Consider the following 23,553-nt stretch of genomic DNA (forward strand, 5'->3'; position numbering starts at 1 on the left):
TAGAGTGGTATCATCTGCATATCTGAGGTTGTTGATGTTTTTCCCAGCAATCTTAATTCCGGTTTGTGCTTCATCGAGGCCAGCATTCCACATTATGTACTCTGTATACAAATTAAATAAGCAGGGTGACAATATACATCCTTGTCAAACTCTTTTTCCTATTCTAAACCAATCAGTTGTTCCATATCCCGTTCTGACAGTTGCTTCTTGATTCTAATGCAGGTTTCTCAGGAGACATGTGAGGTGGTCTGATATCCCCATCTCTTTAAGGACTTGTCACAGTTTGTTGTGATCCACACAATCAAAGGCTTTAGCGTAGTCAATGAAACAGAAATAGACGTTTTTCTGATACTCCTGTGCATTCTCCATAATCTAGCAAATGTTGGCAATTTGATCTCTTGTTCCTCTACCTCTCCAAAACCCAGCTTGAACTACTGGTAGTTCCCAATCTACATACTGCTGAAGCCTAGCTTGTAGGATCTTTAACACGACCTTGCTGGCATGTGAAATGAGTGCAATGGTGCGATAGTTTTAACATTTTTTGGCATTACCCTTCTTTGGGATTGGAATATAAACTGACCTTTTCCAATCCTGTGGCCACTGTTGCATTTTCCAAATTTGTTGACATAATGTGTGCATCATCTTAACAGCATAATCTTTTAGGACTTTGAATAAATCAACTGGGATACCGTCATCTCTGCTCGCTTTGTTGTTAGTAATGCTTTCTAAGGCCCATTTAACTTCACACTCCAGGATGTCTGGCTCAGGGTCAGCAATTTCACTGTCATGGTTGTCAAGGACATTGAGATCCTTCTTATATAATTCTTCTGTGTATTCTTGCCACCTCTTTCTGATCCCTTCTGCTTCTATTAGGTCCCTACCGTTTTTGTCCTTTATCATGGTCATCTTTGCCCAAAATGTTCCCTTGATTTCTCCAATTTTATTGAAAAAATCTCTTCTCCTTCCCATTCTATTATTTTCCTCTATCGCTTTGCATGGTTCCTTCAGGAAGGCCTCCTTATCTCCCCTTGCTGTTCTCTGAAAATCTGCATTCAGTTCTGTGAGTTTTTCCTTTTCACCTTTGCCTTTCACTATCCTTCTTTCCTCAGCTATTTGTAAAGTCTCATCAGACAGCCACTTTGCTTTCTTGCATTTCTTTTTCTTTGGGATGGTGCTGATTGCTGCCTTCTGTACAATGTCATGAACCTCTGTCCATAGTTCTTCAGGCACTCTGTCTATCAACTCTAGTTCCTTAAACCTATTCTTCACCTCCACTGTATATTCATAAGGGATGTGATCAAGGTCAAACCTGAATGGCCTAATGGCTTCCCCAGTTTTCTTCAGTTTAAGCCTGAATTTTGCAATGAGTAGCTCATGATCTAAGCCGCAGTCAGCACCTGGTCGTGTTTCTGCTGACTGTAAGGAGCTTTTCCATCTTTGACTGCAGAGTATATAATCAATCTGATCTCTCTGTTGCCCGTCAGGTGATGTCCATGTGTAGAGTCGCCTTTTAGGTTGTTGGAAGAGGGTGTTCGCTATGACCAGCTTGTTCTCTTGACAAATCTCTATTAGCCTTTGCCCGGCTTCATTTTGTTCTCCAAGGTCAAACTTGTCAATTGTTCCAGTTACCTTTTGACTTCCTACTTTGGCATTCCAGTCCCCTATGATGAGGAGGACATCTTTTTTTGGTGTTAATTCTAGAAGGTGTTGTAGATCTTCATAGAACTGGTCCACTTCAGCCTCTTCTGCATCAGTGGTTGGGGCATAGACTTGGATTACTGTGATATTGAATGGTTTGCCTTGGATACGGACCGAGATCATTCTGTCATTTTTGAGGTTGTATTCTATTACTGCCTTCCTCACTCTCTTGTTAACTATAAAGGCCACATCATTTCTTCTATGGGACTCTTGCCCACAATAATAGATATAGTGATCCTCTGAATTAAATTCACCCATTCCCGTCTATTTTAGTTCGCTGATTCCCAAGATGTCGATGTTCAGTTTTTCCAACTCTTGTTTGACTATATCCAGCTTACCTTGATTCATAGATCTTACATTCCACAACCCAATTCCGTATTGTTCTTTGCATCATCGGACTTTCCTTTCACCATCAGACACATTCACAGCTTCAGCATCCTTTCGGCTTTGGCCCTTCCGCTTCACTCTTTCTGTGGTTACTTGGATATGCCCTCTGCTCTTCCCCAGTAGCATATTGGGCACCTTTTGACCTGAGGGGCTCATCTTCCAGCACCATATCTTTTAGCCTTTTGTTACTGTCCATGGAGTTTTCTTGGCAAGGATACTGGAGTGGGTTGCCATTTCCTTCTCCAGTGGATCACATTTTGTCTGGGTTCTCAGCTGTGGCCTGTCCATCTTGGGTGGCCCTGCATGGCATAGCCCACAGCCTCACTGAACCATTGAAGCCCTCTCACCACGTCAAGGCAGCAATCCATGAAAGGGTTTTATTCAGTACCACTGCCTAAACTACAGTAATATCACAATTCTCTCACCACATCCTCTTAATAAACTTAATTAAGTCACATTAGGTATGATATGTTCAGCAGTGCAGGAATGAATTGGGAACATGGTTTTCATGGGAAGAATGGTAAGTATATGGTTTCTATTTAGGAGGTCTCATGTTCAGTCCCTTAGAACTTCAGTTAGAAAAAGTTTCAGCTAAAAGGCAATCTGAAAGAACTCTGTTTGACACTTGGAGAAATCTGCTGTCCATTATTCTAGACCAGCATTTCCCATTTGCAGAGGCATGACCTGGTACCTGGCCACAAAAGCCTCAATACCGGGTCACAAGAAAAGCCAACAAAGCATGAGCTCTGCTCTGCTTCCTTCCTTTCCCGACTCTCTGTTGTGCAGAGAACAACTAGGCTTAAAGACTGACACAGGCTGCAAAGCCTGAGCTCTATTTTCCTTCCTTTCATCCCCCAATGTCTCTGTGTTGTGCAGATAAAAGTTAGGCTTAAAGACTGACACAGGCTGCAAAGCCTGAGCCCTGTTTTCCTTCCTTGCATCCCCCAATGTTTCTGTGTTGTGCAGAGAGGAGCTGGGCTGCCTCTCCTTTCTTCCCCTCCCATCCTGGAATTCACTGGCATTTTAGACCCATGAAGTGTTCTTTAAGGTATGAGCTTTCATGTGCTTTGCAGTATGTTCTTTTGGGAAGATTTCCCCGGGAGGCCTGGGCAGCAAAGATGAGGGGGATGTTTTTTTCAGCCAGGAGGGGCAGGGAGTGGCATCCCAGTAGCTTTTTTTTTTTTTTTACCAAATGACTCCTGGGCAGAATGGTTGCTGGTTGGGGTCATCTGATGGTGAGTAAGGCTTCCCCCCCCTTTGTTCCTCTTTCTTTCTTTCTTTCTTTCTTTCTTTCTTTCTTTCTTTCTTTCTTTCTTTCTTTCTTTCTTTCTTTCTTTCTTTCTTTCTTTCTTTCTTTCTTTCTTTCTTTCTTTCTTTCTTTCTTTCTTTCCCTGCAAATGATGTTCTGTCTGTATTCTTGGTGCTGGGGGGGAGGGAAGCAACAGTGGGAGGGCTTCTGGTGCCCTGGCCCCACTGGTGGACATTCTGGTGCTTTTTGGGCACTGTGTGAAAGAATTTTGGACTGGATGATCCACTGGCCTTATCCAACATGGCTTCTCTTATGTTCTTTCTTTCTGTGGCTTTCTTTTCTTTTCTTTTCTTGTCTTTTTCCTTTCCTTTCCTTTCCTTTCCTTTCCTTCCATTTCATTTCATTCTTTCCCTTTTTTTATTTCCCCTTCTCTTTCTTTCCTTCCATTTTTGCTGGATGAACCTTTTCTGTTCATCATACTGTTGTTGCAAACATAGGAGCTCTGCCAATGAAAAGATGGCACCTTCAATTGTAGCCAGCTGACCTTTCTATGAGATTTCTGTGTGAGTGAGAGTGAGAGGTGTAGAGGCAGAAAGAGAGTATTGGAGATTACTGCTGTATATCTCAACAGCACTGGAAGTGATGGTACTATGACACCATTTTACTGGTCCTGCTTTTAACAGCTGTCAGACATAGGGCTTCCAAGCCCGCAGTCCTGGTGGGGAATTCCCTGCCCAGGAGATTCCCAACCCACAGGTCCACATTGGGCTGGCGTGGGGAACCTCCCCCTACATTGCTGGTGCGATTACGTCACCCAGAAGTGATGTCATCAAAATGGTGGCACCCCATGCAGGGATGCTCTAGGCATTTCCAGGAAAACTTTATGGTTTTCCCAGACACTCTAGCCATTTGGGAGGGAAAACTCTATGGCACAATTTTCCTGGAAATATCTAAAGCAGCCCTGCATGGGGGAACCGCCATTTTGATGACATCACTTCTGGGTGATGTCATTGCAGAGCATGCACACAAAGCATGCGTGAAAGTCTCCCACTATGGGAAGCTGAGAACTTGGCAATCCTAGTCTGACACCAAAATTAAATTCCTCCTGTAGATATTAAAAAGGATGAAAGAAGTTCACTGGCTAAATATTTGCATAACAGGTTGCTTTTAAAGGCATGGGAAACACAGCCAATAAAAAGCTGCAAGCCCCTCATAAATATCCTTTTTGGGATAACTGCAGAAAAGCTTATATGAACTTCATATAGCTAGAAATCAATTCATTAATTTCAGTTCAGTTCTCTGCTACCTTTTACAGCAATTCCCCAGTGTTTCAGCCAAGGAAAAGTATGAAAAATAGTTGTCAAAAGATTTTCTTGAAACCAAGCAAGCTTGGTTGTAGGTTGAGACGGGGTTCCAGTAGTAGCAGCTGAAGGAAGGGCCTACTAAATGTGTCAGCATATTTTGAGGTAGAGCAGCTGCTAGGGCCCAGTGTGAGTGGTACACAGTGCAGGCATTCCTGAAGGCAATGGCAACAGCACTCCCAACTGCATACAGTGGCCAGTGCTGTTGAGGAAGGGGTGTATAGGTGGTGCAGGCAATTGAACATGGGCATTAAGAGTGCTTACAAGCTGGAGAAGAACACACAAACAGAAAGGTGCATGCAGGTGTGAGGGTGGAAAGAGAAGATCCTGAGAATGTATGAAAAAGTTGCAGACAGCCCACTTTCCACCCCCATTTTGGTTCTGTATGAGTTTCAGAGAGATTTTTCTGAAAACGAAGTTACTTCAGAAGAAGAGGCAGGTTTGAAGGAGTACCCTGGAAGTGACATCACAGGAAGAGGTGGAGTTTTGGTTCAGTGTGCTGTCGAAGTGACATCACTTGGCCCTTGACCTAGAAGTGGCACCACAGGAAATGACATAATTCCTGTTTCCCAGCTCCACCCCCGAAGTGTTCTGGCTCCACCCCCGAATTTTAGTGGGCCACGAAAGAGAAGTGTAAAAATAACCGAGCCACGGGGGGGGGGGGGGGGAGTTGGAAACCCTGTTCTAGACAATACTGACCTGGATAGATGAATGGTCTAACACAATATAAAGCTGTTCTGTGTTCTTGAAAGAAGTGGATTATGACAGTAAATTATACCCTCTTTCTACACATGTTTATAGGAATGTATGTACTGAGCCTGCACATATGTGTCTTTATGCATTTGTAGAACTCTGCATTTTCCAGGTTTCCTGATCACACACAGAGAGTCCCGTGTGTGTGTGTGTGCAGGTTGTAGATATAATTTCCAATTAATGAGCACAAGTTGTGGCTAGCTTACCACCATGATCTCACTTTCTTTTCCTTATGCAAATCCACTCTACTTACTGAGCATCTTGAAAGTACTGGCCGATGCACTTCCAGTAAATTTTTTTGGATTGGCAGAGATTTGAACCTGCATGTCCCTCATCCAGCCCCAGTGTTCAGTTTGCTGAACCACATTTGTGTCTCTATGAATGTGTATTTGTGTCATAGAGCAAGGATTTATTCCAGCTGAATTTGCTAAGTGCTGTGTTTTTATATTAAAGTATGGCGACCTTCTAACTTTAATTTTTTAAAAAAGTTTACAGGCAGGTGTGTTTGAATTATATTCCTAAAGAATTGTGCAAAAAATTGCAGCTTTTTCCGCCTTGGACTTAAACCCACTGCTCTTTGTTTACTATTGCCATAGAGATTTACAGAAGACTTCTCATATGGACAACATAGTGTGGGTGCTCATGGATGCTGCTGTGTAGACAGCAGCTTCCATGACTGTGGCAGTACTTGTTGCAGACAGCTGAATCATAAAAAGGGGTGGGTACTGATTGTTTCTACAGTTTCCCTGTTCACTAATTATGTTATCCTTGTGAAAGTGTACCCAGGGATGATCATGACTGCATATGCAGAGAAGAAAATGTATAGTGTGAATTGACCCTAGAGTGCTGATTTTTATACCTTCCCCTCTTCCAACCTGTTGGTGCTCATTACTTGTGTTCTTAAGACCCCCAACTTGAAAAATATAGTTTAAGTTTAGGAAGCTATGGGGACAGTTTATCATCTTAGTTAATTCAAGAGGTATCATCCAGTACTGTGGACCTGTGTTATGTAAGAGTACAACATAAGCAAATTTCTCATCTTTTTCTCATAAGATCAGGATATTTTTGCTGCTGATCCTTTCTTTTGCGTGTTATGAGTAATTTTGATTGAAGTCAACACAGCTGAACCTTGAGGTGAAGGTACTTGGGCTCCTACAAGAGTTGTATTACTAAAAGATTTGAGCTGTGATGAACAGCTTATAAGGATCTCCGCTATTTCCTTTCACGGTGTCAGTAGTGGTATTTGGAGCAGCCTGAAAAATCAAAGAAGTTCCATAAGGGTCTGTAGTAAAGTACTCCATCAGAGAGACTATGTGATCCAAATGGAAAGAGAGTATGTGTGCTAGCCAGGAAATAAAAATACAATCCAAATCAGCAGACACAAACCACTTTGAATGGCAATGACTGTGAGTGTAAGGAGTTAACCTCAACCCTTACAGCTAGAATGAGATAATTTGGCATCCATTCCTGGATGAGATCAGTTATTGGAAACCTGATATGCATATGGTTTTCTTTTATGGGATTCAAATACTGCATGCAAGTCTGAAAAAAGAGTTACAAGACAATAAATTAGCCCTATGGCTAATCTAAATGCCATTTCTAAAAAAAGAAGGATGACGAATCTTACAAATAGTTAGACATTACTTAGCTTGAATACTACTTTTGTCAAATCTGATCAGTTCACAAAAGTCACCTTTCTAAATTTTGGCTGGGAAATAAATAAGGAAAAGCAAAAACATTCTTTCATCACAGGAAAATAGAACAATTCTTTAAAATGCAGTAGCAGAGCAGGGCTGGTCCAAAACATTTTGCTGGCCCAAGTAGATGCACTGCACAGTTTATGAATGGGGAGCCCTAAGAGCCCTTTCAGTGTTGCAGAATAGCTAAGGCATAATTCTTGTATTGCACACAGTTCTGTACTGAGGAAAGAACCCTAGAACCACCCATAGGAAATTTGATCTACATAGCCATACATATAGTATTAATCAAGAAAATCATATTTTGTTGAGCTATCTTTTGATCCAGTCACTTCACAGGCCAGAAGTGTGATGTGGTAGTTACAGTGTCAGTCTGGGACCAGGGGAGTCCAGGTACATATTTAACCACAAAACTCATGTGCACACTGTGAGTCAATTGCATACTCTCAGTGGAACTTTGCCATATCTCAAAATATTATAGTACTGGAAAAGGTATAGAAAAAAATGTAACCAACCGATGAATGGGTGGAAGGGAACACAGTCCAGATGACCACTGGTGGAACCAAAGAACTGATGAGTAGAAATGTTAAGGTATTCAGGTTTGTTAGTTTTAAAATGAACAAGGTAGAGGCATGGCAGAGATTCTGCATAGGGTGGAGAAAGTAGCTTGAAAGAAATTCTTCCTTTCCCATAACACTAGAGCTTTGGATCACCCAAAGAATCATAGAATCATAGAGTTGGAAGGGACCTCTAGGGTCATCTAGTCCAACCCCCTGCACAATGCAGGAAACTCACAAACACCTCCCCCTAAATTCACAGGATCTTCATTGCTGTCAGATGTCCATCTAGCCTCTGTTTAAAAACCTTCAAGGAAGGAGAGCCCACCACCTCCCGAAGAAGCCTGTTCAACTGAGGAATCGCTCTAACGGTCTTCCTAATGTTGAGCCGGAAACTCTTTTGATTTAATTTCAACCCATTGGTTCTGGTCCTACCTTCCGGAGTCAGAGAAAACAATTCCACACCATCCTCTAGATGACAGCCCTTTAAGTACTTGAAGATGGTGATCATATCACCTCTCAGCCGCCGCTTCTCCAGGCTAAACATCCTCAGCTCCTTCAACCTTTCTTCATAGGATTTGGTCTCTAGACCCCTCACCATCTTTGTTGCCGTCCTCTGGGCCTGTTCCAGCTTGTCTATATCCTTCTTAACAATGAAACTGATGAACTGTATATTTGGAGAAGAGAAAAGTACTTTATCACTCAAACAGTAATTAATTTTGTGTAATTTGTAGTTACAAGTGTGGTGAGACAAGCCTTGCCAATGCCTGTTTCTGCACCACAGAGAACGAGGAAGTCAGTCAAATTCCCAGCCTCTACACCCCAAGAAGGATTCTCTTCTTCTAACTCCCCACTTTTTACAGGGTACCTGGTCACCACCAGCAGATCAATTCTCAGAGGTTTTGTCCAGTCAAGGATTTATACAGAGGCTCCTCTTGTTTTTAATATCTTGAAAGATTTTAGCACCAGTTTTGAGTTTCCCACTCTGCATTGCTAAGTTAAACACACATACAGCATAGGCAAACAGCAACAGAGCAGGAGTAAAAAAAAATTGAACGCATATGAATCTTGCCCAAAAACAATTAAGAAAGTAATAAGACATAAGGTGTCCAGATTTGTGTTCATTTTGGTTCATCCATTGGCTGGTTGCAATATTTAGAGCTTATCTGTTACTTTCTCAGGACCATGTATTTATGGCTGCTCATGAGAACCAGTGTGGTGTAAGGGTTAAGAGCAGCAGACTCTAATCTGGAGAACGGGGTTATATTCCCCACTCCTCGACATGAAGCCAGCTGGGTAGCCTTGGGCCAATCACAGTTCTTTCAGCCCCACCTACCTCATAGGGTATCTGCTGTGTGCAAAGAAAGCAAAGGCAATTGTAAGCCTCTATGAGAATCCTTCTGGTAGTGAAACGCAGGGTATAAAACCCAACTCTCCTCCTCTTCTTCCTCCTCTGTGATGGCCTCTTCTTACTGCTGTAGCTATGTGCAAAAATTGCCCTCCTCCCTTTTTGCAGGAAGGTCTGCACTTTCCTTGGCTGCCTGGCTCCATGTCTTAGGTATGATTCAGGGCTGTCCATTAACCTCTCCAGCCATGGTCATCTGAATTTCTATCACAGTGAATGGCTCTGATCCATGGAGGTGACTCATACAATCTTGTTTCTTGACTATCCTGCTAACCAGCAAGTATAGCCTTTGTGCTTGCACAGAGTTCTGATCCAATAATTACTCAGGGGAGATGGGCATTTTTGGAATCCTGATGGGCTTCCAACATGTATATACTGTATCTCCTATTAGTCTTTATGCTCATATGCAACCTCTAGAGCTGTCACTGGGTGTAACCTTAGCAGTAGTCTCAGACCAAGATTTCTGCCAAATCTGCAGGGCTGCCCTCCCAGGTTCCTCCTCAGCCACTCTATGACCTGCATAATATTTTGCTGTGTCTCCCTTCCTTCCCTTTACAGCAGGCATACAGCATACATTCTGCTGCTCAGTCCCATCCCTTCACACACTTCACCCATCTATTTCTCAATGCTCTCATTAGTTCATCCCCACCCCCAGTCCTTTCTCATCTTCTGCTCAGCCAGTTTCCTTTAACCACATCAGTCCTGTATTTTCTTTTGAGTCCTCTCACTCCTTGCTTTGTCTTACTGGCCTCTCCCCTGCATCATCAGACAACTCCTGAGCAGCCTGCTGGGCAGCTTCCTGATGCCTCTGGTGAACTCTCTACAGCTGCACTCTCTGTGTCACTTCCATCCATTGCTCCTTCTGCCAGTTCTTTTGCCACATCTCCTTCTGTGATTCCAGCAGCCTCTTCCTGCTTCCTCCGCAGAGGAATTCTCTAGTAGGCTAGCTGGCTTCCACATTCCCAACAGCAATGAACCATCACTTCCAGCCCTATAATTCTCCTCAGTCATTCTGTACATTACCTCTGGCTACAGCCCTGACTTTGCAGGGCTTACTCATGTGTCACACTGGGATTTCTAGATTATTGTGTGATAATTATCTATATATTTATTTTATTTATTTATATATTTGACTTGGTGAATCACCCCATCCCAGCTGGTGCTGGGCTCTGGGCAATGTACAGCAGGAAATAATAAATACATATAATTAAAATCAATAAAACCAGTTAGCAAAACAAATTCTATACCCTGATGTTGTCCTGTTAAAGTTTGTTTAGTTCAGATTTCTGGATGCTGCATGAGGAGGAGGACCCCATAGGGGCATCCATAGGAACAGAGGAGAGAAGTGCCAGCATAGCAACCATCACTGTTCTTAATCAAAAGCCTGACAGAACATCTCTGCCTTGCAGGCCCTGTGGAACTGTAAAGATCACACAGGGCCCTGATGTCTTCCAGCAGAATTCCACCAAGTTGGGGTCATGACTGAAAAGGACTATTTCCCAAGGGTGTCCCCTATCCTCATATATCTAAATTCTCAAATGGGGGCACATGCACCATAAACAAGTTTTTCTGAAAAACTTGGGTGACCCCCCCCCCCCCCCCCCCGTTTGCAGAAAAATCTGAAAAGGTAAAAAAAATACATTGTGGGGTGGGGATTAAATTCCCCCCAATTTTTTAAAAAAATCTGTCTCTGTATGCACAGATAACTTAGCATGGAGCAGCTGGAGTGGGGCCCGGTGGTTGCTGCTATACCACCAGTGGCTGTGACAAGAACAAAGCCTCAAAGCTGCCAGTGGGTCTGGCTATGGCAATGGTGAAGCTTGGGAGCTGCCATCAGATCCAGCTATGACAGTGTTAAAGCTCAGGAACTACTCTGGGCACAACCATGGCAGCAGTAAAGACTGGGAGCTACTGGAAGGCCTGGCTACAGTGGCAGTGGAGCCTGGGAGCTGCTCCAGGCCCAGCTGTTGTGGCAGCGGAGCTCAGAAACTGTTCCTAGCGTAGCCACAGTAGTGGCAGATGCCAGGAGCCACTCAAACCATAGAGAAGCTCCCAGACACCATTGCCACTGTGGTATGACAACCCCATCCACTTCCCTCCCTCTGTTTTTCTATACTGACTGAGCTCCCCTAGTAATGTGTTTTCTTCTTTGCTGAAGAACTCTGGGTGTTCCACCCTGTCTCTGTACAATGTTTTGGCTGTTGGCTCAGCTCAAGAACCTGAGGGAATGATCAGGAACCTGCTTTAACTTAAACAAATTAAATGGCACCTGAGACATTTTGATGTTCCAAATTAACAAAATATTTTATTCAACGTAGAGGGGAAAAGTCAGGTGAAACCAATGGTTGAAATTTCTGAGGTAAAACCAGTACATGCACAAACTTTAGTTTTTGTATTTCAGGCTAATGAGAGTTTCTTAAACTTTTCACAAAAATTTAAATCTTTGTGTTGAGAGGATTTTGTTCCAGTTTTTCCCCCAAAATCTTCACCTACTTCCCAAACTTCCTTGGCAACTTTCCTAAGTTCTCTGTCTGTGTTAACCTGCACTTAGCCAAGCTAAATTCTGAAACCATCAGTTTTCAGTTCTTCTCAGCTAGGGCTAAAATCAGACTCAATTCTTCTCAACATCCGGTTCTTACGTCTTTTTCTGCTCAGCTGATGCTAACCAATCAGATCTCCTGGAACAGCCTGTCATTCAAGGCTCTCTGGCTTTGTGAAAAAATAACCCCACAGTCCTTTATCTGTTTACACAGCACTTCTAAGCTTTTAAAAGTGCAGTCCATCACACCGGGCTTCAAGGGAGTTGTGCTGGATGATGATGGGGAGAAATAGAATCCCCTTGCAAGTATCATGCCCCCCCTTTACCTCCTGATTTCCCTTCCTTTGCTACCTTTTAAAAGATTTTCTTCCTTTCTTTTCTCTAGCTTTGCTGTAATGGTATAGCACAGTTTAGTTTACTTTTTAAAAGCATTTTAAAGGGCTGAAGGGGAGGGGGATGCAGACCTCAGCTCTGCCATTTTGAAAAAGAGAATTTAATGTCCTTCAGTCTTCACAGTAGCATGAGGGAACATCCAGATTGACATTCCACCTGCAACTACCCCTCCTCTCACATTTCCCCCCTTATTTTGGAAAGAAAAATAGATATTTATATTCTCTAAAGTAAAAGGAAACAAAGAGGAGTCAGAGAAGACATGTGGACCTCAAATACAGCATTGCCTAGGTTCTCCCCTTCACTCTGGGGGCTTCCTACTATCCTTGTGGGAAGAATCACTACATGAGAGAAGAACTGATAACTTGCATAAGGAAGACTAGTTTGCAGTCTTTGTATTTGCTTATTTCAAATGCATAAAGACTGCACTATACAATAACTGTTTGGGATGTGTTTGCATCCACACTGCAGTACTTCTGTTTGGAACAGTCTCAATTTTTCCAATTTATTACTTTGTTTAGTGCTGTCTCGCCTTATAAATCTAACATCTAAAGATATACATGGTTTCAAAAGATTACTGTCAGAACTCTGTATTTTAAAAATTTATTTGCAAAAAAGTGAATGTAAATTTTTAAAATATTACATGATTTACTAATTATGGGAAAAGAATATGAAAGTATAAAAATCTCATTTCAAAATCAAAATAGAACTATGTTTTTATTATATGAATAAATGTATTTCTTTTAACACTTTTGTTGCTTTAAAAGCCACTGTTTTATTTGAGGTGTGAGAAGATGTGCTAACCTTGTCATCGCATGTGCAGCGGAGCAGAAATGATAACTGTATATACTTTTAAAAATATAAAAATAGAGTGTGATTGTGTGAGAGAGAGAAGGGGGGAGGGGTAAAGAGAAGAAGAGAGACAACTTATTTAAATCCTGAATACAGTCAGACCTCATATGCATTGTTAAAAAAAAGCCCTAAAGAATTGCATATGGATTAGGGGGATGAATATTCTATTATTTCAGGCTGTTCTGCTGATCTTCTTATTGTGACTTTGCGCTTCAGAAATCTGCCAGGAATTTGGCTTTGCCGTACTAGGCAGTAATTTTAAATGTGTATCAAGCACTTGATAGTGTATGATTTGCGTGCTGTTGCATTCCCATTCCCTAAATTTTCCACCAATTTATTACTTTTTTCATACTGTTTTAATATTTCAGGATGATGAATATATACAGCATCATTAAAGGTAAATAAAAAATGCATGAAATTAAAAAATGGAATATTAGATGTTTCTTTTCTGTAATCCCTAGGTCCAATAGCAATGAAATGTCTCTGTTCTGTTGAGTAATCCCTAAACATGATTATAGACGTTGTAGTTTCCGCATAGCCCACATAATATTTGTACCATATAAGCCTATTTATGTAAGGTTTCAGTAAAAGTTGTTATTAGAAGACCTATAAACCTGTTTTACAATTCAGAAAGATATGCTTGCCTCTTAATCTCTTACTTTATTATTTTCCCAGTGTAGATTTCAATGTGCCTTTAATTAATTTTTCAGAATGTTGTTACACATTTTGGGTACTGTAATTTGCAATGGCTATACAGGTGCAATGTCTTTTAAGTCACAGGATTGAAGCCAACAATTCATCCATTTAAGTTACTTCTTCTTAAAGCTAAACTGGAGGCACACACATAGCCCTTTTCTGAATATTTCCCCCCAGAAAACCAATCTGAAATGTGGCTTGGGAGAAATATTAATTTTCTCCTACTAATTTCAGTATGATACTTCTGATATTGGTTCATTTGAGTACAGCAAAATGTTTAGAACTGGGTTTTTTGACATGGTGAAATGATGGGCGATTTTAGAGAGTGAAGGTATAAACTAGGCAGACTATAGAAAGTTTAAGGAGAAATCAAAGGGGAACTGCTTGAAACAAAACATAGTTCATGCATGCTGGAAGCTATTTCCTTTTCAGTGGCTCTCACAGTAGAGCACACTTAAGGGAGTTTAAAACACTATATGAGGAGTAACTATCTCATATAGAAACTCATAAATTGACTCTAGTCTACTGCACATATGAACCTCTGTATCGTGCTTATTAATTTAAGAATCAGTGTCATTCAGAAAATGTTGATCATTTAGTTTTTTGCCTTTCTAACCATTTTGTTCCAATGCTATCTTGCTCTTTCCCAAGTGCATACATGTTACAAAACATATGAAGATTAACTTTCATTAAAGGGTATTACATACAAGTATGGTGAACCAATTGTTTGCTCATATGTTGTGTTTTTATGCTATTGATGCTGTTGAACAATAATGGGTCATGTTTATTGGTGTGACTGAGACACTTTTAAAACAAAAATTCATTGTCATCAATATAAGGTAAAATGGGCAAGGCTGAGGTTAGCACAAACTGAGTAGGAATGAACGGTGTGATATAATACAAAGAGCCATTCTTTTTAAGCTGTGTCAACTGAAGGGTCATATCAAAGCTTCAAAAGTTAAAGTATCACAATAAATTACTGGAGAGTAAATTCAGCTAAAACATTAGGACAAGATTTCCTAATTATAAGAGTGATTTGCACTGACACAACATGACCAGAAAAGTTGCCGGATTGTCATTTGTGGGTATCAAGGGGAGCCTGTAGAGATATCTTTATTATTATTCATTTTGTCAGTTTCATGTGCAAAGTGCCTTTCGCTGTTCCTTATTTCATCAATTATGTGGACAAAGCAGTAGTCCTCTTTTGCAAATAAGGATCTGATGCTAAGGACCAAACTGCATGTGATGCTGGGAATCCATGTTCAGATCCTCTGCTAATTCCCCATCTAAAGAGGAGATTCCCCTAACAATCTAACTGTAAAAAGTAGCTGTGGGTGTTGGTACAGTTAAAATGAGGATTAGAGCCATGGTCCTAGAGTAGCAGGAATGTGACTGTTTTCCCATCTGCCCTTACCTTAATAAAAATGAACCCTTATACTTCTTCTAGCTTTCATGGGGGGAAAGGGACAGGCACAAAATGGATATCTGGGATTTCCCCCCAGCAAGGAATAAAACAGGTTGCAAGGGCCATCTTCAATCCAGAAAATTAATCTGTCTTCCTCAGTGTCATAGACTTGATCCATTCTGTCTATTCCTTTCTCCTAGTGGCTGCTTATCGCAGCTGAATTGCAGACCTTGAGATCCAATTAACAATTACCATGTTCACTTAGAATGGTGTAACAGTGCTTTGGATGGCTCTGTAAGAGCCAAACTATACCTGCTATGACTCTGAGTCTGCCGTGGGGAAGTGGAATCATTTTAGAGTTTGTTTTCTAACTTTTCAAAATGCTGTGAGGGGCCAGTCCTGCTGGGGATCCTGCAGCAAAGGTGGTTGAGGGGCTCTTGTCTCCCCCCCCCCCGGTTGCCATTTTCAAAAGCTGAAATTGATGACCATTTTGGTTCTTGAAAACAGAACAGAGAGGAGAAAATAGCCCATCATCCTTCTTTGCTGTGGTTCCAAACTGGATCAGTTCCCCATTGCATTTCGAAAAGGTAAAAATCTATTCTTTAAAATGGCATACTTGGGGACATTGTTTACCTTATTTTGACCCTAAATTTCCCAACATCAAGTGTACTTTGACCAAGATACAAAAGCTATTTTGCTGCTAGAAGAAGAAGACCACAGATTTACACAGATTTATAAGTGTCTAGCAAAATTATCATAGTGAGATACAGTTCACCTCCTCTCCTAGGCTGGACTGGATAGGCCCCTGTCCTCACAGAAGAGTTCTGCTGGTCTACATTGTGTGGATGCAGTTGTGGTGGACAAATACTGCTTCTTACCTATCATAACTGTCACAGAATTGGCTTTACTGAAGCCTGTGCCTTGTCAGATTCATCCCTGATCCTTCTCCCTATTCACTCTAGTGGTCTCCCTTATCTTTTGATAGTCCACTGCCCTTCAATATAGTATTCTGTATCATTTTGTACCATGAACCAACAGCATTCCATGAAATAATTTTTGAAACTGAGAGACGAGAGTGCCAAACATGAGTGTCAAAGAACATGAGTACCTAGAATTACTGAATGGAAAAAAGTGGTTCTCAAACTGCACCTGTTTACTCATTCCTTCATTCCCCCCATCACATTTGGCTCTTTTGCTGAATTGTTAATTGAGTCAAATATCTGGTCCAATTCCAGGACAGAGACAAATCACAGTAGATTCAGAAAAAATGAATGGTTTTAGAGTGCTGGCTGCAGCAATTCAAGAAAGAGGCTGTGTTTCACAGGGAGAAGATGGGGAGAGAAAAGCGTGTGGCATGTTACATTTCCAAATATCAAAAGATTGTTGTAATGAAAATAGAAAACTATTTTTATTGTCGCTTGAGAAGGTAAGGTGATGGAACTGCAGAGCACAGGTTGAGATTTAATAGCTAGGTTTTGAAGAACAGTTCAACTATTTCTGTATGTCTAGGTGGCTTTGGTCTGTGGTTCCTGAAAGTCAGCAATCTGCTTTTAGAACAGAGGAGATTTTCAACAGCACTGGTGGATGTGTTCCCCATCCCCCCAATTGGAAAAAAAAAAAATTCCACTGGACCTTGGGCATGCCAAAAGTAGCTTTTTTGAGTACTGGCCAATACTGAGAAATATATTGGGAAAGACAAGAAAGAATAGCTGCACGATGAAACAGATTAGGAAGTTGGATAAATTGTGCCTGCATTTACCAGGGAAACAAGAGATTTAGACAATCCTGCCACAGTGCTGAAAATGGAGTCCCTTGTCCACTTACACAATTCTGTGAGCCAAACTAAATGTTAAATTTAGACAGCAGGGATCTGGAACTTATAGATCTAGAATAAAATATAACTCAGCACAGAAGCAAATATTACTCTTTAAAAAACAAAGTGAAACCTTTGAGCTAAGGCATTTTGGATGGAGTAGGTGGGATGCTAAAATAACCAATATATAAAAGTGAACAGTTGCCAATAATCCTAATATGAACCATATGCAGTTTTATGGCAGTGAACTAAAGGAATTGCACAGGGAGTTCTTCTGTATATTAATTATCTATTATGAGACCTCACGTGTGTCAATTCCCAATATTTATTTGTTTATTTAACAAAATTTATACCCTGTCATGTCCTCATGGGCTGCTTAGGCAGCTAGCAAATTAGCATAATAAAAACATCTTTAAAAACATTAAAACCAGCCAAAAGACTCTACTTTATTACTACAATTAACACCAGAGCTAAAATATTTACAAAAACATAAGAATAACAATAAAACATTGAGCTAGAAGAAGGGATCACTGAGGCCAATGGCAGAAGATGGTAACAGGGACAAATGAGTCTCCTTGGGGTGAGAGTTCCATAGTTTTGATGCCATGACTGAAAAGGCCCTAACAAGAATCAGTGTTTGAGATATAGAAACTTTATGGATTAATTAACCTGTCAATTATCAGTAATATTGTATATTTTCAATTATGAGAATGGGCTTTCTTGTCTTATGAGAGTCTGTAAATCACAAATGAGCTTTCTTATACTGGTTCTTTGTTGATCTCTCTCTGATTTTTGAAGTAGTTTGGCTCTTTAATTATACAAGATTTCTGACCCTTGTGTAATATTCCTCAGGAGGTTTTTATTTTTAATGAAAGAATGCATTTGGAAATTGCAATTGGGAACCAAGGAATTAATGTGAGATAAAGGAGGTGAGGTACTTACACTTCTGCTCGCCATTGTTCCCCTACACTAGGCTTCTCTTCCTCCTCCCATATAAATTATATTGATCAAAAAGGGGATTTATTTAAAATTACTGAATTCACACATCAGGATATTGCACTATTATAGTGCTATTGTAATAATTTACCACTGAATTTTCCAGACAATCTAGTGAGTGAAGGAGTGCAAGATCCAATAATATATGGATGCGGCTTTGGCAAGATTGTTTGCACAGGATCTCCCCAGTGAGTTTCATAGCTGAACCAAAGTCTCTTGCATCCAAAGCAAACCCTCATGCTGCTTTATCATACTAGCTTCCTGATACTGATTTTTTTTAAAAAAAAATATTGTTTACCAAATACACAAATAGTAGAGTCAGCATTGCAATACAACTATTGTTCACAGGAAAAAAATTCTACTCTTGAGTCTTTTGCAATGATTACTCAGTGGTTCAGTGCTTGAGTTTATGAACATCAAGAGGCGTAACCACTCATAGCTGAGGCCAGGAACCACTCTTCCAAGAACATAAGATCAATACTTGTTATCGAGTCTGTGTTTATAGGGTGTGTTAAATGACCACAATTCTTGATGTTCATCCATGAATGGCATGTTTAAAACCTTATTCTGCACTACCCATTTTTAAAAAAATGTTGTGGTGAGAATATTTTAAATCTTTAATCTAATTTGCTCTGGCTTGTTTTCAGTCATCAGAGCAGTTATGCCATCTCAGGAAAATTAAGTATATTAGAGAGCAAATCACTTAGCAGAAACCTGTTTCTTCCCATACAACTCTTTCTCAGTGACTTTCCTTAGAATTGCAGGTTGTAGTCTGTTGACTCTGACAATTTCTTTTGAGATGCATTTAAGGTAAATAGCTATAATTTATGCCTACATGTAGCTTGTTATTCAAGATTCCAATAGTATTGTGTCTGTAGCTCAGTGGTAGAGCACAGACTTTCATTGCAGAAGGTCCCAGGTTCAATCCATGGCATCTCCAGTCAAAAGAATTTCAGGTAATAGGTGTTAAGGAAAACTTTTCTCTGCAGAGAGCCTCTTCCAGCCAGATTAAAAAGTACTGAGCTAGGTGGATCAAATGGTTAAAGCCAGCTACATATGTCCATATATTTATGGGAGACGAACTGTTGTGAATTCAAACTACAGTAAATTACCAACCTTACTTCATAAACACCTGTATGAAGTTCCAGATATGTTCCCCCCTCTGCAATATAAGAAAGGAATGGACAGTGGGAAGGCAAAATATTATTTTTTTAAAATGATGTTTTCCTACCAAGCTTTTAAATGAGCTAATTCTTCAGAATACTTAAGAGCACAGCACACTTAAATTCCCACAGTAATTAATATGGAAGAATTAGATGCTAAGATTACGCAATCACATCTCCTCATGATACTTTCATTGCTTTCAGTTTTATGGTAAGTAATATCTTTGTTGCAAAGTTTCCAAATTGCTTTTAACACTAATCCACAGAAATGAAATCTTCTCCTAGTTATGAAAATGAAGTAATGCCTTGAGATGCTAGTATATTACTTCAGATTTATGGAGATAATGAGCCAAAATCTACTTTCAGTTACATTGCTGTAAATACCAAGTGGCTTAATTGAAATTGAACTGTGTTGAAATTCTGGCAGGCATGGGTGCATAAGTGCTGGATCTAGAGTGCTAATGTATATAAGGTGCTGGTGTACAATGCAGCAGCATGCCTTGCTATGGAGGTGATTTGATTGGCCAGAACATTCATTTAGGATTTGGGAAAACTCATGTTCAAATTCCTAAGTGGTCAAAGTATTTTATTGTTGTAGCCAAAGGCCATAACAACCCAGCAAACTTTGACCTTTGACCTGTTAAATAACAAAGCTCAGTGGGTGGCCTTGGGCAAAGCATCTTATGTAGTCTAACTGCCTGATATGGTTGCTGTGAAGATAAAATCACATATTCACTGTAATCCAACATCAAATTTTAGGAGGAAAGATGGTTTATATATAAGTTTTCCTGTTCCATACTCTACTGGCTTCCTATAACTCACTGAGCAATCACCTTCAAGATGCTGGTTTCAACTTAGTTTAAGCACATCATATGTGGAACAACTAGCATTTGCCCATTTATCTTTGAGAATAACACCATCTTAGTGGTGTTATCAAATGCATGAATTCACAAAAAAAAAGTTAGACTATGTTAGAATAGCTTTTAAAGGTGCCACTTGACTCTTGTTTGATTTTTAGCAAAGCTTTCATAATTGTGGGATTATCCTTCTTTTTGGAGAATCATGGTTTTTTAATCGTTCATACATTGATTGATTGTTTGATTTGTAGGATGGACTGCAACACTATTCACAAAATGAGACTGTAGCCAAACATAGCAGCCCTCTGTCCTGTTCTCTCTCACTCCCTGACCACATCTTCTGATATTTAATCTCTGATGTGAGTACATCACACCAGACATTTCCCCACCAGCAGCACTCAGTTATGTGTAAGGGTCACAATATTTACAGAGATATAAAAGAGAATGCAATACAGGGGAGCCATTTTAAGCAATCCCATGTCTGAATACTTCTATTCTTAGTTGTTTGCTCTAAGCTGGTACTGCGAGTTTTAATGGAAATTTACAGGCTTAGTGTTGCTTAGAGGTTGTGTATGACAGAGTTGTTTACTTTGGTTTGGGATTGTTTTGAATGGATAATGACTTGCTCACATTCTCTGCAGCTTCAAGGAACAAAACTCCAAGCAGAAAACAATAAGTGCAAAGGTAAAGAAATAAATTTCAATATCATAGCACATGACTAAACTAATCTAGTGTCAAGTGGAAGTAGGGATGAGTGAGGCCCCTCTCCCACAGCTGCTCCTTATACCGTCTGAAGCAGAGAAGAATCCATGGGATGTAATATCCACCTTACTTTGAAAGCATTTACAAATGCTAGAAGGGTTCAAAGTAGAATTGATGAGTTGGAATGTTTAGTGTTGGGGGAAAACATAGACATTGTGGGAATTTCAGAAACTTGGTGGAATGAGGAGAATCAGTGGGACACGGTGATACCTAGATATAAGTTATATTGGAAGGATAGCGAGGGAAGATTGGAGGTGGGGTGGCTCTGTATTTCAGAGAGGGTATACAGTCCAGTAAGACTGAGGTCAAAGAATTAGATTCCCTTCTAGAAATGTTTTGGGTCGAAATAGAGGTCTCAAAAGGAAATTTAACTATGGAAGTTTGTTATCGCCCACAAAATCAAAAGATAGAGGACGATTAAATATGATGGAAGGATTAAAGGTAGCAGCTAAGTGTAAAAACTGTGTCATAATAGGTGGTTTTAACTACCCACAGATTGATTGGGTCAATATGTGTTCAGGTCGAGAGAAAGAGATTGAGTTTCTAGATGCCCTCAATGACTGTGCTATGGAGCCGATGGTCACAGAACCTACCAGAGGTGGGGCGATCCTGGATTTGGTCCTAAGTAATGCCCAAGACTTGGGGAGAGATGTAAAAGTGATCGCACCACTTGGGAGCAGTGACCATAATGTTATTGATTTCACCATTTATATAAATAGGGAGTTGCCCCAAAAGACCAGCACAACCAAGTTTAACTTTAAAAGGGGTGAATTCTCTGAGATGAGGAGGCATGTGAAGAGGAAACTGAAAGGAAAGATAAATACATTCAAACCCTTGGAGAAGCTTGGAGGTATTTAAAATTACAATCCTAGAAGCTCAGATAAAATATATACCACAAGTTAGGAAAGGCACAAACAGGTATAAGAGAAGGTCTGCATGGTTAACAAACAAAGTAATGGAAGCTGTAAAAGGTAAGAAGGACTCATTTAAGCAGTGGAAAGCCAGTCCAAGTGAGATTAATAAAAAAAAACACAGGCTGTGGCAAATCAAATGCAAGACTGTGATCAGGCAGGCAAAAAGGGACTATGAGGAGCATATTGCAAAAAACATAAAGACCAACAATTAGAAGCAGGAAACCAGCCAGGAAAGCAGTGGGGCCCTTGGATGACCAAGGGGTCAAAGGATTACTGAAGGAGTATAGGGAAATGGCTGAGAAGCTGAATGCATTTTTTTTGCCTCCATCTTCACTGTGGAAGACGAGAAGTGTTTGCCCGCTCCAGAACCACTAATTTTGGAAGGGGTGTTGAAGGACCTGAATCAGATTGAGGTGACAAGAGAGGAGGTCCTACAACTGATTGACAAATTAAAAACTAATAAGTCACCAGGTCCAAATGGCATACATCCAAGAGTTCTGAAAGAACTCAAAGTTGAACTTGTGGATCTCCTGACAAAAATATGTAATCTTTTATTGAAATCTGCCTCCGTTCCTGATGACTGGAAAGTAGCAAATGTCACCCCCATCATTAAAAAAAGGTTCCAGAGGAGATTTAGGAAATTACAGGCCAGTCAGTCAGACTTCAATATCGGGAAAGTTGGTAGAAACCATTATCAAGGACAGAATGAGTAGGCACATTGATGAACACGAGTTATTGAGGAAGACTCAGCATGGATTCTGTAAGGGAAGATCTTGGCTCACTAACCTGTTACAGTTCTTTGAGGGGGTGAACAAGCATGTGGACAAAGGGGACCCAATAGATGTTGTTTACCTTGACTTCCATAAAGCTTTTGATAAAGTTCCTCATCAAAGGCTCCTTAGTAAGCTTGAGAGTCATGGACAGGTGGATCAAAAACTTGTGGATCAAAAACTGGCTAATTAATAGGAAGCAGAGAGTGAGTATAAATGGGCATTCTTCGCAGTGGAAGACGATAAGCAGTGGGGTGCCGCAGGGCTCAGTACTGGGTCTCATGTTCTTTAACTTATTCATTAATGATCTGGAGTTGGGAGTAAGCAGTGAAGTGGCCAAGTTTGCAGATGACAATAAATTGTTCAGGGTGGTGAGAGGATTGTGAGGAACTCCAAAGGGATCTGTTGAGGCTGGGTGAGTGGGCGTCAACATGGCAGATGAGGTTCAATGTGGCCAAGTGCAAAGTAATGCACATTGGGCCAAGAATTCCAGCTACAAATACAAGTTGATGGGGTGTGAACTGGCAGAGACTGACCAAGAGAGAGATCTTGGGGTCGTGGTAGATAACTCACTGAAAATGTTAAGACCGTGTGCGATTGCAATAAGAAAGGTCAACGCCATGCTTGGAATTATTAGGAAGGGAATTGAAAACAAATCAGCCGGTATCATAATGCCCCTGTATAAATCGATGGTGCAGTCTCTTTTAGAATACTGTGTGCAATTTTGGTCACCAGACCTCAAAAAGGATATTATAGCATTGGAAAAAGTGCAGAATAGGGCAACTAGAATGTTGAAAGGTTTGGAACACTTTCCCTATGAAGAAAGGTTAAAACGCTTGGGGCTCTTTAGCTTGGAGAAACGTCAACTGCGAGGTGACATGATAGAGGTTTACAAGATTATGCATGGGATGGAGAAAGTAGAGAAAGAAGTACTTTTCTCCCTTTCTCACAATACAAGAAGTCGTAAGCATTCAATGAAATTGCTGAGCAGTCAGGTTAGAATGGATAAAAGGAAGTACTTCTTCACCCAAAGGGTGATTAATATGTGGAATTCACAGGAGGTGGTGGCGACTACAAACATCGTCAGCTTCAAGATGGGATTGGATAAAAATAGGAGCAGGGGTCCATCAGTGGCTATTAGCCAGTGTGTGTGTGTGTGTGTGTGTATCTTTTGGCCACTGTGTGATACAGAGTGTTGGACTGGATGGGCCATTGGCCATTGGCCTGATTCAACTTGGCTTCTCCTATGTTCTTATGTTTAAGCTTTTGAATTTTATACTGTGATCCAA

The 23,553-nt window shown here is 40.6% G+C and overlaps 1 protein-coding gene across 6 annotated transcripts in view; it reads left to right on the plus strand.

The window, feature by feature from the left end:
* ESRRG (estrogen related receptor gamma) overlaps nucleotides 1–23,553 on the plus strand; it is an 817,641-nt gene that overhangs the window by 355,053 nt on the left and 439,035 nt on the right. For 3 of the 6 annotated variants that reach the window (XM_060246723.1, XM_060246733.1, XM_060246742.1), the window contains one exon: nucleotides 13,257–13,285. The exons of the other annotated variants lie outside the window; for them this stretch is intronic. The gene's annotated coding sequence lies outside the window, so the exon portion shown is untranslated. The remainder of the gene's footprint in view (nucleotides 1–13,256; nucleotides 13,286–23,553) is intronic. 6 annotated transcript variants of the gene reach the window in all.

This window comes from Heteronotia binoei, chromosome 1, assembly GCF_032191835.1.
Source record: "Heteronotia binoei isolate CCM8104 ecotype False Entrance Well chromosome 1, APGP_CSIRO_Hbin_v1, whole genome shotgun sequence".
In the NCBI taxonomy this organism is placed as follows: Eukaryota; Metazoa; Chordata; class Lepidosauria; order Squamata; family Gekkonidae; genus Heteronotia; species Heteronotia binoei.